This window comes from Carassius gibelio, chromosome B21 (genome assembly GCF_023724105.1).
Source record: "Carassius gibelio isolate Cgi1373 ecotype wild population from Czech Republic chromosome B21, carGib1.2-hapl.c, whole genome shotgun sequence".
Taxonomy (NCBI): Eukaryota; Metazoa; Chordata; class Actinopteri; order Cypriniformes; family Cyprinidae; genus Carassius; species Carassius gibelio.
The window spans coordinates 14,980,078-14,992,436 of NC_068416.1; the positions used below are offsets into that span (position 1 = coordinate 14,980,078).

Genomic DNA, 12,359 nt, shown 5'->3' on the forward strand with positions numbered 1-12,359 from the left:
TTAGCGTTTATAACAAATATATATATATATATATATATATATATATATATATATATATATATATATATATATATATATATATAACAAATGTTTATATGTTTAAATGATCTTATGTATATATATGTATATGTATCTATATGTATATATACGTATATGTATATATATGTATATATACGTATATGTATATATATGTATATATATGTATATATATATATATATATATATATATATATATATATATATATATATATATATATGTATGTACATATCTAAGTTTTTTTTTTTTTTTTACTTAAGCTCCTTATTGTCTTTTCACACAACGGTATATTTCTTTGGAATAACGGACAATGTTATCTATCAAAACCCATTCAGATACTCCTGAAGAAGAGAGTTGAATATCTGTTATGTGTTTGGATATCTGCTTGCCTAACCAGGTGGTGAAGAAACTCTGCAATCACCGTGCTATTATTGATCTAGGATCACAATTCAGTTGCAGTGTATAATGTCTACATCATTCTTAAGGGATCACCCAAACACAATAAAAAGGCGTTTCACCAGTGTTTTGTGCATGTCAGCTGCTTAACCACTGGTTGTGTTGGCATGGACAAATTCAATGAAAGTCAGAGTGAGTGTGGGCTGCCAGAGTGCCTCATGTATGTGACTGAATACTTTACAGGTATTCAGGTACTTTATCAAGTGTTTATTCAGATTATTTATTCATTTAATAATATATTATTTATCTATATACATTTGTTTCAATTTAAAATGATGTACCTTTGGACTTGTTACAGCCAAGTCCACCACTGTGGGCACTGCTGGGCATTCGTCTAGATGTTTTTCTTCCTGCTGCTCTGTTGCTGCTGACACTCACTATGGTATGTTATTGCTGTCTTCTCTTTTTGGTCAGAGCAAAAACCTAGTCAGCTTACTCGCTGCCTCACTGCCTTACCAGGCAATGACATTGCAGGTAAATGCACCATCTAAGCAGCTTTGCCAACCACCATAAAACATCCAAGGAAGAAGAAGAAGAGTCTAACTTTGGATTCGGAAGTGCCTTGATTCCTTCCTTCCTTTGAATGCATCCTATGAAGGAAGTATTTTTCAGTTTTTGGATGCAGCATTGGTAATGCTAAATGCGACATAGACTTTAAGGGTGGAGGGAGACAGCCTTTGCTCCAACCCTGCCGCTGTATCTGTCATATGCTCCAGGAGCCTCTGAAACTGTTTTAGTTGGACCATCCTGTCTCTGAACATATTCAGGCAATTCAATACCGACTGAGCACGTCCCTGCATGAGGCGTGCTGTCTCTTCGACTGAATCCAACTCCATACAGGGAAAAGAGATCCTCTGCATCGAGGACAGTTTGCTATTTTCCCAGTTGACCCAAAGGCCCAACCGGCTGTCTTGTGAGGGTACATAGTCCCTGTGTTCGCAGCTTCGCACAATTGATCCTGAGACAGACCTAGTCATCAAGGTAGTTAAGAATGCGAACGCTCAGCTCTCAGGCTGCCTCTGCATCTTTTGTGAAGACATGGGGCGACAGGGACAGCCCAGAAGGCAGGATCTTGTACTTAAATGCTCATCCTTCAAATGCGATCCAGCAATGGTCTGTGATGTGGAAGAATCAACACATGAAAGTATTTGTCCTTCAGGATTGTTGCTGCAAATCAATCTTGGGGACGGATGCACCTGAAGATGCGTTTCTGCATCAACATCTTGAACGGTAACTTGTGAAAGACCCATTTCAAGACACACAGGTCCAAGACTGGTCGTAACCCACCGCCTTTCTTGGATACAATGAAGTAGGAGCTGTAAAACCCTGTCTTTATATAGGCTGGAGGGACCAGCTCTGTCGCATCCTTTGCTAGTAGGAGTGCGATCTCTGCATGCAACACAGGAGCATCACACACTTTCATTGATATGAAGCGGATCCTGCTGAACTTGGGAGGACGCCAGGCGAACTGAATCGCATAACCGAGTCTGATGGTCCACAGAAGCCAAATCAATGTGTAGACAAATGTAGTAAACCTTGAGTAACCCTTTAAACCAAATTTTTGGTTTCAAAAGTTCTCCCTCTCTCTCTCTCTCTTTTTATTTTTTGAGCACAGGTACTATTTCTTGGACCCCTGACCCAGCTGGCAATTGAGAGCCCAAGAGGAATTTTTCATGATGTCAAAGCAGGCCTGTGAACAATTAATATGTATTTTCATAACACCAGCATGTTAGAATGATTTCTGAAGGATTCTGTGACTCTAAGGAATGGATTAATGGCTGCTTAAAAGTAAGCTTTGCATCACAGAAATAAATTACATTTAAATATGTGCTAATAGAGTTATTTTGAATTGTAATAATATTAAAATTTATTACGGTCGTTTTGATCAATTAGTTGACTTTTTAGACTTCTTACTGTATATAATATTAAATATATTAATAAAAAATATTATTGAATATTGAAAAATGATCTGATGAATCTGAATATATTTGTTCATTGCCTTTCTTCACAATTTAATACTGAGATCTTCATGACTGAGCATATTCTCGATCTTGGAGTATGTGTGTGAAATATTTGCTATGGTTGAGGAATCAGGTGGTGGCTCCATTGACAGAGGGGTTTGTTTTTCGGACTTGCATGATTGCAATCAACATTGGTGCAATACACTGGTTTCACTGGTGCCACTTCCTCCTTAGTCCACTCTTCTTTGGTGTATGTTAAAGTATCAATATTATAATGTGGTCCTTTCAGCAGATGGCGCTGTCAAGCACTGATAATGAGCAGTGAATATGCCACTACTGTGAATGCTTTTTTAAAGTATTATTTTCCGTGACTTGTTTTGATGACTTTATGGTGTGCATTCTGTCCCACACAACCCATTTCCATCAAATCATTGAACCGCTTCGCTTTGGACATGATGCTGTGTTTGAGATTTTAATTTGTGCAGGTAAATGCAATTACTGAAAGTAATTTGGCATTATCTCAGCCAAGACTTCAATAAATCTTATTTCCAGATTACTTACACATACTTTTTTGGAGTCTACTCTACCTTCTTGTTCATAAGGACAGATGAGTATTAATGGCATTTATAAAAATAGTGTTGTCTAGCTTGTGCCTCACATTAGATTTCAATATCTTAAAGGGGGGGTGAAATGCTATTTCATGCATACTGAGTTTTTTACACTGTTAAAGAGTTGGATTCCCATGCTAAACATGGACAAAGTTTCAAAAATTAAGTTGTACGTTCCAGTTTGTCACAATTTTCGGAAAGTTTTTTTCGAGTATGGCTCTGTGTGACGTTAGATGGAGCGGAATTTCCTTATAAGGGCACTTCTGCTGGAAGAGCGCGTGCTCCCGTATAGCAGAGCAATGAGAGAGCACATGCATTCACTGATCAGAGCGAGAGCGTAGCGAAATGTCACAAAAGGAGTGTGTTTTTGGTTGCCAGGGCAAGACAACCCTGCACCGATTACCAAAAAAAAAAACAGCATTAAGGGACCAGTGGATTGGAGTTTATTTTACAGAGCATCAACAGAGTTGTGCAAGTGTTTTTGTTTGTTCCCTGCATTTTGAAGATGCTTGTTTTACAAACAAGGCCCAATTTGACACCGGATTTGCACATCGTTTATTTCTTAAGGATAATGCAGTCCCAATGAAAAAGGGTCACGATCGTGTGTTGGAATCGCATGCGGTGAGGAAAACTGCTTAAAATATCTCTGGCCTCCTTGTTAGTGCATCCCCCTCCCCTCCCGGAGACCCGGGTTCGAGCCCCGCTCGGACCGAGTCGTTGCTGCTGCTGCTCTCGTTCAGTTTCAGCCTTCACAGCTGTCACAGCTTCCAAAGCTCTGAACACAAAAGCCTACTGGCGCTTGTGATTCTTTAGCTCCGCCCACACGTCACGCCTCCAGCCTGTCGTGTTTTTCCGGGAAAAATCGGTACAGACTATCTTTCTCTTATGAATATAATAAAACTAAAGACTTTTTGGAGTTATGAAGGATGCAGTACTAATCTATAGGTACTCAAGATTAACAGGATATTGAGTGAAAACGAGCATTTCACCCCCCCTTTAATGACCTAGGTCATCTGGTGGGACCCGTGTTTTGCAACTAGATGGGTTTTCCTGCCATTGGCTCGGTTTAACAGCACCAGCTGAGGCCTGTGAGCCTGCTGTACCACCAGCTGGATGTTTTGCTCTTCCTCATCCTCCTCTTCCCCTTCACAGATCCTGCTTTTTAGGGCATGACCCCCATCTGCACTTTACAGCACACCTCGCTCTGCCTGTGCATGACACATCTTCACAGTGCCTGGATTGAAATGTACCTCAAAATTAACAAAATATGACTCTGGAAAGAGCATGAAAGACAGTAAATGAAGCATGTTGCTTTCATGAAAAAAAAAAAAAAAACTCAACATTTCCCACACATTTATCAGCCCAGATGATGAGTAAATGTCATGTTTAATTTCCTTGCCTTCTTGTGGTAAGAGTTTTCCAACTGGCGTGTGGCTCAGTGGCTCATTCGAATGTTTTATTTTTTCATTATGCCCCATATTTTTTTTTCTTTCAGTTAAAGTTATCAGCTGTCATGTTGTTAAATTAAAACCAGATGCTGATGCGTATAACAGATGAGATGCTAGTCGACAGTCAATACTAATCTTAGATGAGCAGCATTCTCTGCATTGTATTTTAAAAAGAAGAATGTGGTTAAATTAGTCCATCAGTGGATGGATGTGACAATATGTGACATCAATGGTTCAACCTTAATTTTATGAAGCAACAAGAATACTTTTTGTGTGCAAAGAAAACAAAGAGATATAAAGATTCACTTAAGTGACGATTGGATTCGAGAGGCAACCACTGCATGTTAATCATGATCCAAACAAAGATGCTGCATACATGCAACATGAGCCGTTTTTAATCTAAATTAGATTGTATAATTTCAAAATTTGAAGCAAAAACAGAATGGTCTGACTTCAGTTTTGTGAAACTATACATAAAAAAATATCAGCATGAAACAGATACAGCAGATGAGCTGAACGAGATGCAGATTCACTCTCTGCCAACAGGTGGCGCTTAAAGCGTTTCCTTGGTTTCCGCTGTAAACAAACCCACCGCTTCACTTATGAACTTTAATATGCATTATACAGAGGCAGGTTGAAAAAAAAAAACAATCTTTTTTTATGATAGTAAGTACCCCTCAGACATACATTCATATAAACTCCTACCCCTAATTTAATCGTTATTTGTCTAGCATCTCAACCGATTTGAATTTTCACATATTTAAATTGATTTTCAACTGGCTCTTGCTTAATCGTTACATCCCTACATGAAGGTTGGTAATTAATGACAGAATTGTAATTTTGGGGTGAACTATGCCCTTAAAACTAATTCAGCAAAGATGCAATAAATTGACAAAGGTTACAATTAATCTTACAAAACATTATAATGCTGTTCTTTTTTACTTTATATTCATTAAAGTATTCAGAAATAAAAGCATTATTATATATTTTAAAACAATATTAAGCAGCACAACTGTTTTCAACATCGACAATAGTCAGTTATTTTAGATATATTTTGATAACTATTATAACATATTTTAATATTTCAAATATATATATTTTTTATTTATAGCTTTATTTTTATTTCAGTCTTCTTAAAAGCATTGTTACCAAGTGAACATTTTATTTCGGCTTTTTCATTTAGCATTTAACTGTTTATATTAAAATAGAAATGTCATTTATTTTAATACTATTTCACAATATTGCTACTATATTTTTGAGCATGTGAATGCAGCCCAATATAATGGATAAAGCATCAATGTGTCATGAGTGTACTTTATATGGTTTGCTGTCTGTTTCTATTTTCATAGTTCAGTCATGGTGATGAGGACCAGTGTAATGGAGAACATCCATAGAGACACGCAGATAACTAAACAAACAGATACAAAGAGCTGAAAATACCTGGAACTCCTGGTACATTGCTCTCCAGTGAACGCTCCTCATTTATGCAGTTGCCTTTCAAAATAACCCTGGAGTTTGTACCTATGGGAAGTAATTAGCATTGTGCATCTTCAACCAACAGGCAGTTTTATTTGTCTCTATCTCCTTTTGTTTGATAGTTTGATCTCCAATGGTAAATTAATTTGTGCAACACATTTCCTGCAACATATTTCCTGTGTTTTGTATTTATTTATTTTTTTTCAGGTCAAGGCACAAAGAAATCTTCCATACGGGCGCTCCTGCCAAATACACGTTTCTGTGGAATGTTGGACTTTGAGGGTATTTGATTTCAAACCATGTGTTGGGCATCAGCAGCTGTCAGTCTTCCAATAATAATTGCCAATCAATATAACACACTATTCAATGTTCAACAAAAGGATTTCCACAAAAAACAAGTAGATTTTGTGTCTGAAACTTTGAGGACGTGTCAGCAGAGCAATGAAAAACCCGAGCTCTTTTTCTCCTCTGAGTGTTTGGAGTGTTCTGAGCGGTTCTGCTCAGCTGAGGTAGACTGAGGCTCCAGGAAACTTTAATTCCAGGGTCCTCCTGAGGGCTGGTGGAAACCCAAATGCAGAGTATCTGGGAGCTGTAACAAGAGAGGCGCAGTGGGACGCGGCAGAGATGTCTGAGGTTTATTACTGTTCTCCAAACAGAACGGTTGCCCTTTGCTTCGTCTACATTGACCCTCAGGTGTGAAGAAGGACTGAAGGAATTCAGTAGCTAAGGGAGTTGGCTTATGCTATATACTGTAGCATATATATTAAAAAAAATAAATCAGACTCTTAAGAGATTCACCGGAGAAGCTTTACCAGAAATCCAGATCTTGTGACTCAAGGATTTTCCATGATGAACTAACTGTCACCGGCTGACTTTTTGCGGTTGGGGGCCTAATGCAATTCCGAGGGCAGCCATTGTGTTCTTAATCTTTGAAGAACCCCAGGATATTTTGGCTCCTGGAACCCGTGGCGATTGTTAATGTGTTCACCATTCTCCCGTTATATATTCGCATATGTGTTTCATTGGCCTCATGTGAATATATGGTTTTCCACTGGCAGCGTCAATGACAAAACCATCAGTGCTGGTGAAATATGGTGTATTCTGAAACCAAATATTGTTTTATTTTGTGCAAGGGTGATTTATTTGCCATTTTTCTATTGAAGATGTTCTGTTTTTCTAATAACCACAAGCAGCTATCAGTATCCACCAACACAGAGGAAGAAAAACGTTCTGAACTGAAGCTCATGGTGCAGTTGCATGCAACATAAGAACGGCCGGTGTGTTAAGCATATTAAGAACTTTGCATTGGAAGAACATATTGTTTTAATAATTAGATTGTTAGAATATTGGAGTCTGGTTGAGGTCAGTAGGTTGCCTCCAGCTCTAGCCAGCCAGAGATCATGGAAATAATGAGTTTTAACATCATGACTCTTTCTCCCGTTCCAGACTGTTTTTCTCTTTATTGGTCTCTTTTGTAGCAATCTAGCTGGTGAAATCTGGAATATCTGATCAACTTTTCATTCATTTTCCATTTCACACTGTTCAAACTCTTTGCTTGCCTTAAAATCTTCTTGACCCCTTCTCTTTCAAGCAGGTGTCAGCTGGGCTTCATCTATATCTGTCTGCTCTGTTTATAATCAAGGTGAAGAGTTAGAAAGACATCGAGAGACCTGGAATATCCATTAAGGGATCTGATCTTTCCCTTTGGAAAGGCTAAATATACTTTGCACTCACAGTTGTGCATTGACTTAGAGTAGTTTGTACACTGTAAAAAAATGACTGTGATTTTAATGGTAATTATTTTTTTTAAATACTACAGTACAAACCTGTTAAATGGTAAAATGGTAATTTCCTGTAAAATTTACAGGCAAAAACCGTAAACTGACGTCCCCAGAATTCTCTGCGTTGCATTTCAAATGTTGTTTAAATTTGATGTTTTTTCTTTGAAATAACTGTTTTATTAGTTCCGTTTATTAGGGTTGCATGTTACATATAATGATTTTAAAATAAATTAATATTTATTGCATATTTCAGTTTAATGAGTCTCACCATGATGGTGTTTAGTTCTTGTGTGAATGACACTGTGCACCTTAAGTATTTTATTATGTAAAAGCTGCTTTTGATGGGCTTTGTTTCATCACGTGATTTTCTCATCTTTTCCTGCTTTTGGGGGATTCCAGTGTATTTCAAAGGTATAAAACATATTTCTGTACTTCAATAAGTTGATATATTAAAGAGCCACACAGATGGGAAATCAAAAATTACCTGTAATACAGTGTATGATGTAGCTGTCCATCAGTGTAAACAATGTGCAAAGTAATTAAACCAAAAAGTACACGATTTATAAAGTTATTGGCTTCTAAAGTAAGGAGTCGACTCTGAATTGTTGAAACGAGTCGTTATAGATTTCAAATCTTTTGCCCATCTCTATGTACGTCACTAGGAGCACTTTGCATAATAATCTCCGCCTACCCTCTTGGGAGAAACGGAACTCTGACCTGAACCCCCCCCCCCCCCCCACACACACACAGACACACACACAGACGCTCTGGTTGGTGTGTGAGAGCATGTGTGTTTTTAATTGTAAAGGCAAGTTTGTTTTATTTTCACTGCCAAAGAATGAGGATCAGAAGAACCAATGGCTAAAATTCAGTTTTACCACAATACCAGAGCAGTACAACAAATCCCTTCTGTTGTGTTCACAACATTTCACTGATGACTGCTTTTCTAATCTCGGTGAGTACAGCGGGATTTTCAAAGTGTTTGGCCATAAAAGAGGGTTCATTACCAACTTTATTTAGAACAACGAGCATCTCCGAATCACAACGCGAAGTATGATTATGAAGTTATGTTTGTTTTCTCCCGAGCATCTTATCAGTATGTGTGCTGTCTGCAGCCTATCTGTGCTGATCGTCATGTACAAACATGCATTAAAATGAAGTGTAACTCCGTGAATACTCAACGAAGAGATATGAGAGAGCTATCTATAGAAAGCTTGACATGTCTTCTTTAAAACTAAATAAGTGCTGCTAACAGATATTCTGTGATAAAGTAATCCATATGAAAACAACGCGATGTCTGTTTTTCATGTCTCCCTTCGTTATATCTAATGTGACCACGCCACCACGCTGAACGCGCTTTTCAGATTCAAACTGAAGCACGCGGCTTGAATACGCAGACACAGAAGAAAAAGCAGCGAGACTGTTCAAGTTTTTTATTTGACTGTTTGCTTCGCGATGAGAGGAATAAGACATAATTCACCCCAAACAGATGCTAATGCATTGTTTACCATGGAGGTCTGTGCGGAACAACCAATCAAAACTATGTTAGTTGACCAATCAGAACACAGTTTGCTATGGAAAGGTGGGGTTTAAGGAAACTGAATCTTTTGAACAGCTTCGCGCGAACCGTTTGGGGATCTCTGAGAATTGAGGTAATTTTAAAATTATATTTTGACAAAATGACAATGTTTTTTAACCTTGGATGAATTTAAACCTATCGTACAGGACTTATAAACAGTGATAGGAAGCTTAGAATTTTCATCTTACTGGCTCTTTAACATTATATCAGAGAAATTACGGTATTAAACTGTATATTTAAGGTATAACAGTTAAACCTAAAATGGTGTTACTATATGTTTTACGGTAATATTCTGGCAACCACAGCTGCCTTTTTACAGTATACTTTACGGATTTTTTCAGTTTGCTGTATGGTAAATGCACCACCTGTTGTAACTTATAGTTCCTCGCCTTCCTATTCTTTCTTTGTACAAGCAAACAAACAAGTGGACCCAGGGAAACAGACTAATTTAAAAAGGAAACACTTTTCCTCTTCAAAGACAACAAGGGGAGTTTTTGGTGTAATCACAGAAAGGCCACGATTTCCTGTCTGTGAACAGCAGATGTTATTGTTAAAACTATTTTCGCCCCCCCATTCACACAGATCTTGATTCTTTCTGCCTCAGCAGCATTTTGTTGTTTTGTTCTATCAATGAGCCAAAGTAAATTGTTCTGTTGTAAATTAAAAAGCAGACCCTGTGAGCTTGCCATCTTCCTGCTTTTCCATATCAAGTTACCTTGAATTCCACGAAACCCGCAACATTCCATTCATGGCTTTACATAGTGTGTTTAATGCAGACCATACATTGAAAGATAACTGTTTTGCAAGAAAAATGTCACTAGACTTTACCTTTCCATTTTTCTTGTTGTTTTGAAACATGGATAGCTGGAACATATTAAATGTTCTCTAAGATGTGGCTTTGTCTTCAAACCATCCATCCGCTCCACAACGTTGAATGGGCTAAATAAAACAACAAAGCAGTCTGTGCATTGTATCCTGAGGACATGTGACTACACTGTTGTTCTTTTGAGAGGCTGGGGAGTAATTCAAGACTGAGAGGGAGACAGCTTAGAAGGTCTGGGCCCTTGCAAAAAAAAAAAGTCTGAGAGGAAACAGGCTAGCTCAACGAAATGTAAAAACTTTTAACAGTTACGAGTCGCCTTTTCTCAAAGTGAAAAGTCCTTGGGAATACATTCTGTTGAATTCGTTTGTCATGTAGTCTTGACTAATAGTTTCAGGATGTCTAATGAATGATGAGTGGCTTCTGCCTCCTGCTCAGAAGCCCTGAAGGGTCAGCCTTGCTTGAGAGACATGCTGCTTTAAGTCAATAAACAAACGATGGAACCCATTAAATCCTTACGCGCATACTGAATGAACCCCCATACCTTGTTTTTGTAAAGCTCATTGTCATATATAGCGGGTACTGCCTCAAGGTAACGTGTGTCTAAGGCATGTGTGAGGAAAAGGTGCTAAAAGGCCATATCTATCTATTGTCTAATACTATCTATTCTTTTCTTCTTTTTTCATAGCCAACTGTTTAAGACTGATATACACCAGTGCTTTTCAAATTGTGGGTCACGACTTTGGTGGGTCAGGTGGAGTGTGAAAATGATGCATTCGTGCTATTTCAGAAACATATAGAAGCAAGTTCTCAAATTCAGTTAACAAGCTCGTGGCTGGGCATAATTTGTATTTACATTTTTCCTACATGATTCACCAGAAATGGGTTGCAGAACGCAGCAGTGTTTCTTAGCTTGGTTTTGACTATAGCACACAAAACTACAGCAAGACTTGTGTAATCCGATTCACAAACAAATGCTTCTTATGAATTGGTTATTTTATTGAATCATTCAATAGGATCTGCAAACTTAGGAGTTACTGATTTAAAGGGATAGTTCTCCACGAAATGAAAAGTACTCCATGATTTACTCACCATCAAGCCATGTATATGATTTTCTTATTAGTCTTTATCAATCTGACATACAATCTGAGTTATATTAAATAATGTCCTGGCTGGCTGGCTCTTCTTAGCTTTATAATAGCAGGGAATGAGTGTTGAGATTTATAAGCCCAAAAAAAGTGCATCCATCCATCATTTAAAGAACTCCACATGGCTTTGGGGGGGTTAATAAATGCCTTCTGAAGGGAATCGATGCATTTGTGTAATAAAAACATCCATATTTAAAACTTTATAAACTATAATGTCCAGCTTCCGCTGACTAAACAGCAAGGTAAATGCATAACTACACTTATATGACTACTCTTACTTGCTGTTCCACCAAGAAAGCAATAATATTATTTATTTTTTCCATGCACAGTCATGTCTTTGTTCATGTTTACATTTTTATAGCTTCCCATACGCATTATGGAAATGTAGGCAAGTTAGCAGGCTTATCCAACTAAATAATATGACAAAGAAAATAGACATATAAAATATTTTTTTTTCCATCAAAATTGTTTCTAAACATTTAAGGTGGGTCTTGAGATTTATTATACCTCTCTGTGTGGTTCCTAGCATGAAAAGTGTTCCTGCAGCTTAAACAATAAAGTGTGGCGCTAACAATATTGAGGTCATAAGTTCAATTTGCAGGGAATGCGCGAACTAATAATATGGGAATGCAGTGTCACTTTGGATAAAAGCATCTACCTGATGTAAAAGGTTTGGGAAACCCTGCTCTAGACTATTCACATAGCATCAGGGGTTTCCAGATTGTTCTCATTAACCCTTACACTTCACCTGATGTCCTTTACTGCACTCCCTGCATTGTGCAAGTATGTGTAGACAGATATATATGTTATTGCAGAATAGGTGTGAGGGGAAAAAAATAACATGGGATTAGTTGAAAGCTGCTACTAAATACTAAGGTACTTGATGGCAGTGAATCAAGAATTTTTCAACCAGGAGCGGATTCCAAAAGGAGTCTGCTTAAAATCTTACAGGAGTAACGTGTGATTTTAACATAGCAATGCAACCAGACACTAAGCCTGCCAAGTGCTCTTATCCCGAAGGGACCTGTGAGATCCTTTAAGGTCT

The 12,359-nt window shown here is 37.8% G+C and overlaps 1 pseudogene; it reads left to right on the top strand.

Annotated features, from left to right (window-relative positions):
• Positions 1–288: 288 nt before the first annotated feature.
• LOC127985584 (CAAX prenyl protease 2-like) lies at positions 289–4,333 on the top strand (annotated as a pseudogene).
• The last annotated feature ends 8,026 nt before the right edge of the window (positions 4,334–12,359 follow it).